The 6,639-nt window shown below is 41.3% G+C and overlaps 1 protein-coding gene across 7 annotated transcripts in view; it reads right to left on the reverse strand.

Annotated features, from left to right (window-relative positions):
* LRRFIP2 (LRR binding FLII interacting protein 2) overlaps positions 1–6,075 on the reverse strand; it is a 102,635-nt gene extending 96,560 nt beyond the window's left edge. For 4 of the 7 annotated variants that reach the window (XM_063114791.1, XM_063114789.1, XM_063114790.1 and 1 more), the window contains exons 1-2: positions 5,626–6,074; positions 4,099–4,170 (exon numbers count right to left, since the gene is read on the reverse strand). The gene's annotated coding sequence lies outside the window, so the exon portion shown is untranslated. Of the gene's footprint in view, positions 1–4,098; positions 4,171–4,279; positions 4,349–5,625 lie in introns of those variants that run through there. The other 3 variants (XM_063114793.1, XM_063114792.1, XM_063114788.1) reach the window with 3 other exon arrangements.
* Between the last annotated feature and the right edge of the window lie 564 nt (positions 6,076–6,639).

Here is a 6,639-nt window from a genome sequence, read left to right on the forward strand (position 1 = left end):
TCAAAACTAATTAAAAATTTGTTTTTAATGAAGGAACACTAAGATATACAGGGTTCAAAATGAAAGCAATGTAAAAAGAACTATGATTCTTTAAGTACAAATACCCTGATATGCACTGCAAGGCTTTTCCTAACTTCTTTACCACTGTCTCTTCTTCTGTTCTTGTCCACCCTTGGATTTTTGTGGGTGGGGGTGTGGGGGGAAGAGAAAGAGAAGGCTGAGACAAAGAACGGATAATAGGAATAAACCAGATAGTAGGAATAAGGAAGAAAAAACCACTACAGTTTATTTTTTCTCCTCACAATGAATCCTAAATACATCACCATCATCATCATTACCATAAAATGCTAACAATCCAAATTTCTGAGCGCAAGGAACAACTAAATTTCCTGAAGTCACAACCTAATCTATAGCAAAAGAAAAAGAAACCATCTTCAGGCTTGCATTTGCAAATTAAGTCTGTATGCCAATTCTTCAAACAACCTTGACTGTAATACAAAGCTGCAGTTAAATACAGTGACATGAACCTTGGTCAAAGGGTGGAACACCAAGTTCTTTTACAGCTATCCAGCCCAAGAGGTGACATCAGTTAAAGAACTTTAATCTCAAACATTTCACTCACTAAGTACAGAAAATATCAAAGTTTTCATGAGATACTGTATGGTACAAGGACACAACTATGCTGGGAGATAGCATCTGGTAATAAAAAAAGTTGTACCTCACAAATACATATAACCAATTACGTTTCAATTAAAAAATAAATTTAAAAAATAAAGTTATAATTAATGATGCTGTACATGATACTACAAAGTTCTTTGGGAAAAACAAAGTGAGAATTTGGGAAGATGCTAACTTATCTGTCTGAACTCAAAATAATCCTATAAAAAATCCCATCATTCTAAGAGTCTTTTTGATCCCAGTGACAAGTGTAAAGGTCCCTGAATTGGACTGCTATTTAACAAGGGGTATGGCCTCCCTATACCACTAACAGTAATGTTTTTCTCCTGTTGTAAAATATTTGACTGAGGCTTAGCAAACACTCTCACATAACCAGAACATAACATCAATGCTGGTATAATCCTGTGCTCCTCATTGTACACATTTTCACATTTTTCTAAAAAACTTCCCTCCTTTGTTTTCCTTAATCATCCTCCAAAAAAAGGAAGACAAAAACTTGGTTCCTAGGATATATATGCAGATTTTTCACCCCAAAACTTAGCCTTCATCTTCTGAAGGCAAATGCCCTTTATAACTCCCTCTGCTGTGGTTGCCACTTTTCCTAAACCACAGGTCTTCCTGACTTGCAGCAGGGCCAGGCCAGATTACAGTTATGTGGTAGGCGAGCTTTGACAAGGCCTCAAAATAGACCCTGGACACCAGCCAAGGAAAATGTCACTCACGAATTCCAACTTCATCATACTTCAGCCCCTCAACACTTCATTTTTTTTTTCTCTAATCGCTCTCATTTCAAAAGTACAAAGAATCCTGAACCTCTTCCTGGCCAGGAGTGACCTGCATAACATTGAAATTAAAAATTTAAACCTCCTTTATACTGAATACCTACTTCCTGCCTTGAGAATTAATCTATCAGTAGCACTCAGGTGTGCAAAAGGATTTTTGGATCTAAAGCTCCACAGAGGTTTATTTTACAGTGAATAGACTAGGATGTGGAAGAGGGAAGGCGGGCTATTAATTTCTCTTGTGACTAAAAATATAGTAGCAGACTTCAGCAGGGCAAGAAGTTAAATGATATACAATGTTTTCAATTGCAATTGGTCATAAAATTCTGAAACAATCAACCTACTACAAGATGTAGCTATTTCACTATTAGGAAACATAAATGGTTTACATATGACAGCACCAGTCTTCAAACTACAGTATTTCAACTCTTACCAGCACAAATAAAATTAACCATCTGACACTCTAAAATGTTTTAAATTGCCTTATAAAATACATTTGCAATTATTTCTTTAATGGAGAGATGGATAAAGAATACAAAGTAAATAAGTGCTCCTTTCTCCTTCTGCATGCCTAAGAAAGAAGTTCACTTCTATTATAAAATAAAGCCCAATACAGAATTGAAATAAAATTTTAAATTTTCACTACTTAAGTTCCAACCTTACAGTCACACTTTCGGAAATACATTCCATATACATACTTCTGAACCAGTATAAAGCCTTATATACAAGTTGTTCATTATAGCAGTGTCTGTAAAAGGAGAAAAAACCTAAATGTAGGGAGTGATAAAATAAATTATGAAAAATGAATAAATTATGGTTCATCTACACTAGGCAGGACATCCAGTCTTTTAAAAACAAATGAGATTGACATACGTGCTAATATAGAAAGATCTGTATGATATATCGAGGGTAAAAATGAAAGGTACAGGATATTTCTCTTAAATGTATATAACTATATGTAATATAAAATTTGAAGAGGATATACATGAAATCAATGACAGTGGTTGCTTGGATTAAAGGATGAGAAAGGAAAGGCTGGGAGTTTGTGGTAGAAAGACTTCCTTTTCATCACGTAACATTTTCTTTTTAAATGTTGTATCAATTTTAGAAAGTCCCACAAACATCTATTGAACCCATGAAGTAAGCATTATCTTTCTTTGTATACCATTTTTCCCCCTTCCTAACCACCTCTACTTTTATCTACTGCTTTCCCTACCACTAAACTAAAACAAAAGCATACACATGCAGCAAGTCTCAGAATTTCTCCAAGAAATAGAGTTTTCTCGGCCCTCCCCACCAAAATAAATAAATAACAGAACAAATTAAAAAGTATAACATAGGATAAACCCAGTTTTTAGCCTAGTGTTTGATTCCTTTTAAATCTATTCTATTGTAATCCGCAGTTTTAAAAGTAAAAGTGCAATATGCAACACCAAAAAATCATTTCCAAAGGTGTCCTATCTATTATCTTAGAGAAATGGAGAAACACTAAGTTATTTTACTCACAAGACAAATTTTGCTCAATTTCTTGCTTCTAAAGTTTTAAAAGTTCGGTTTTGAATGATGGTCACAGAGCTTATTCTTTATTTGGAAACTGGATAAGGTAGTAATTTTCTCAGTTAAGGGACCATTTCTCCATTCAGATTCTCCAGAGAGAACGCAACTACCTAAAAGGAAAAGGCTATGACTTGGACACTATTTTGTGGGGGGTTGACCCCTATTTTGTAGGTGCTAAGTTAAGGACAGAAGAATTTTCTTTTTAAGCGATCCTCATCAACATTCCCAGCACACTGTAAGGAGAATTTTTTTTTTTTCCTATACATCAACAACTCTGTTCCCTTTCACACCAGGAACAGGGTAAACAATTCACAAAGAGCTGTGCAAGAATATTGCTCCCTCCCTCTTGCTAAATTCATTTCTAGTAAAGATCTGTTTTTGTTTTGAGAGAGAGATACTTTGCCAAATACTGTATATCTTCCATATCACTTTTTCTTCATTATGGAGATGCTCAAATCCTGACCTAAGAAGGTTTCCTTTTCGTATTTACCTATCAAGACTGTCAATTATGGTGGTTTCCACAAGGGATTTTCCAAAAGACAATCTATGTTCACAGGGAATTGAAACTCTTAAGTCACTACTAGCTGGACAAAAATCAAAAGCAACATTAGGGAACACAGAATATAAGAATGGATATCCAAGTAAAAAAGGTATCCAAGTCAAAGAATTAAAGGAATTTGTTAAGAAAGACCAACTGGATAAACTTGCCACTACTTTTGAACTAACGTTCTTTATATGTGATCAAGGTAAAATAAACTGAATTCAAAAAAGAAGAAAAAGAAAAGCAAGGCTAAGAGTATCAAGAACTCTGTGATTTCAAAGATATTTTGCCTAACAACATTTTGAAAGCCAAAAATGATCAAATTACATTTCAGCAATAGAGTTATTTCAAGTTTAAAATGAATCCATTCCAATAATTCACAACTTTAATACACACTTTCTTCTATAAGAGAACTTAAATAAGAACAGTATAGTTAGTCTCTTCCACATTTTTAAGAACAGAATCACAAAAATGGGTGAGCCTTCCCACTCAAAAGACTACTTTGTATAGTGTAAATTCTTTCAGTGAACTTTTTCGTACCTTAGTGATGGTAGCTCTTCTTTCCACTGACATTGATTTTGCTTCTAGACTCCTTCATTTATCTTTCCAAATCTGGCAAAAAAAAAACAAAAGGGGGGGGGTGTAAAATCACAACAGTCCACTTAGGAACGAACTATTCTAAATCCAACCATTCTGCAAAACTTCAATTTTTTTTCCTTACCACATTTCATGATGATAAATAGCCAGCAACAAACCTGACAAAAGAAAGCATAATACAACGCTTCCTATAAAATAAGCAAAGGCTTCTAATTAAACAGGCAGAAACAAACTTAGCTTTCCTCTATTTCGATTTTAAGATCCATATCAATGATTCACAAAGTGAGTGACCTAACTTCCTAAATGAATCACACTTTCCGAAATTCTTATTCTACATGAGTGTAATACTAGGTCATCATCTCTGTATTTGTTAAACAGCATGATGTTGGTTAAACAGGGTTAATTCTGCAAGACTTCCAAACCACAGCAAACTTGGAATCCCTGCTAAGGAACTCCATCTGCAGCACTTTGCGTTCTCCAACAACTGCACCTTTTCATAGATTCATCCCCAAAAGAAAATGTTATCTTGAAAAAAATAATGTCACTTTAAACACTGATTAAGAAGTTATCCATCCCTACCCTGTTCTCCATCTCTCTCGTTCCATCACTGCACCCACATTCTCTTCCCATTGTGATAACATAAAAAATTAACAGTTATCCTCAAATATCTCTTTTAGTCAATTAACCTACTGCTTAAGGCAGGAGTGCTGAGTCATTAAATGGAAACTCAAAGAAAACGAGCTACAAAGTGCAGTTAAAGTTTAGGATACAATAGTTCCCTAGCCATGTCTCAGCAGCCTGATATTTGTATTTCCCACGATGGAAAAAGTAGAGCAAATACTTCAACTTTTTTCCCTCTAAGAAAGAAAAAGTGAGTTTTCTTAGGTCCTCCTGCTTCCTGCTGGATATCCACAGCAAAGGGAAGCCAGGCCTAACTGTAGCTATATAATTTAACAATCTGAGTGTGAATAACAACTCATATTAGTCAAGCATTAACCCTGACCCTTCTAGCAAGCGCCTGTTAAGCCCGCGCTGCAGTTCGGGTCAAGGAGGGAGGAGGGAAAAAATCCCATAAAAATGCTACGCCCTCCACCCGCCTGACACCGTTCCCTGGACTGCTCGTCACGGGACAGAACCGAAGGGAGTGTGGCGTCTCGGGAGAGGCAGAAGGACCCTCGGACACCCGAAACAGAGGGACGGCTGCCCATCTTAATTTCTTCTGCAATGGGAGTAACACCTTCCCCCGCGCGGAGGAAGGGTGAGCTTTAGAAATCACGCGTGATGCCCGAGAATGCGAAAGGCAGGGGGCGACCCCGGCCCGGGAGCCCGCCGGGGACCGGCCAGTCCCCACGGAAGCCCGGCCCCCAGCAAGGGGTCAGCGGCGGCGCGGATCTCAAGGGGCTGCGGAGGCCGGAAAGGGGACTCCCAGCTACCCGCTCCCACCAGGCCAGCGGAAGAAGCGGCCCTTACCTGTCTCTGGCCGTGGGCTGTGGCTGCGGCTCCGCTTGGGAAGGGCCGGAGCGCAGCTCGCCCGCCGGGGCGAGAGACGAGGGACGAGGGGCGCCGGGCGCGGCGGACCAACGCGGTCTTGGGTCCCCGGCCAGGCGAGCCGGGCTGGACGCGGCGGCTCCCAGCGCCAGCGACCGGCCAGTCAGTCGATCCGCTGTGCTCTCCGCGCCACGGCTGAGACAGCGGGAACCGGCCCCCGGGAGGAGCGGCAGGCGGAGGCGGCGACAGAGGGGTGGGGCCACGGGGGTCGGTGACCCGCTCACCCGGAAGCGATTGTGGCCGCGGCGGCCCGGGAGTGGCGCGGGCCGGGCTTGAACCCAGCCAAGCGAAGCTCCCGGTTCTCTTCCTCAAGAGCTGCTGCCGCCAGGTTGGCCGGCGAGATTCCCCATGCGGCGATGCTCCTGCCTCCCTCCTGTGCCCCTGCGAGCCGTTGGGGCCCCGCGGGAGAGAGAACGGCGGGGCGTGGCCGCGGTCGCCGGTAGGGCGGAGCCCGGAGCAGCCTAGTGGGAGGTTCCTCTGGGCCCAAGGTTCCTGCCCATCCTCTCTGACCCCAGGACCAGGGCCCGTAATATGTATGAATCGATACGTGTGCAGGTTCAAGGCGGCACCTACCCTGGTTCCCTCTAAGCCTGGGCTTGGGTAAGTGGGCCGGGGTGGCGCTTCGACTGTAGGAAGAGTGTGCGAGATTGAGTGTGGGTGAAATGCTAAAAGCTTTGTTTCCTAAGTGAAAACACATGATTTTAAAATGATTTCCAGAGAAGAATGCTTGGAGAAGGGGGGATATAAAGAGGGAGGGTTGAGTCTGTTAAAAATCTGATAGACACGGACCTGTCATTCATTCCAGAAGTAGCTGTCGAGGCCCACCAGGTTCAAGGCACTGGGGAAAGACCAGAGTCCTGCTCTGAGAAGCTTACTTTCTAATGGAGTAGACCGGCTTAAACAAACGAGGTAATGACAGATTGTTGTAAGGCTCGG

This window comes from Cynocephalus volans, chromosome 11 (genome assembly GCF_027409185.1).
Source record: "Cynocephalus volans isolate mCynVol1 chromosome 11, mCynVol1.pri, whole genome shotgun sequence".
In the NCBI taxonomy this organism is placed as follows: domain Eukaryota; kingdom Metazoa; phylum Chordata; class Mammalia; order Dermoptera; family Cynocephalidae; genus Cynocephalus; species Cynocephalus volans.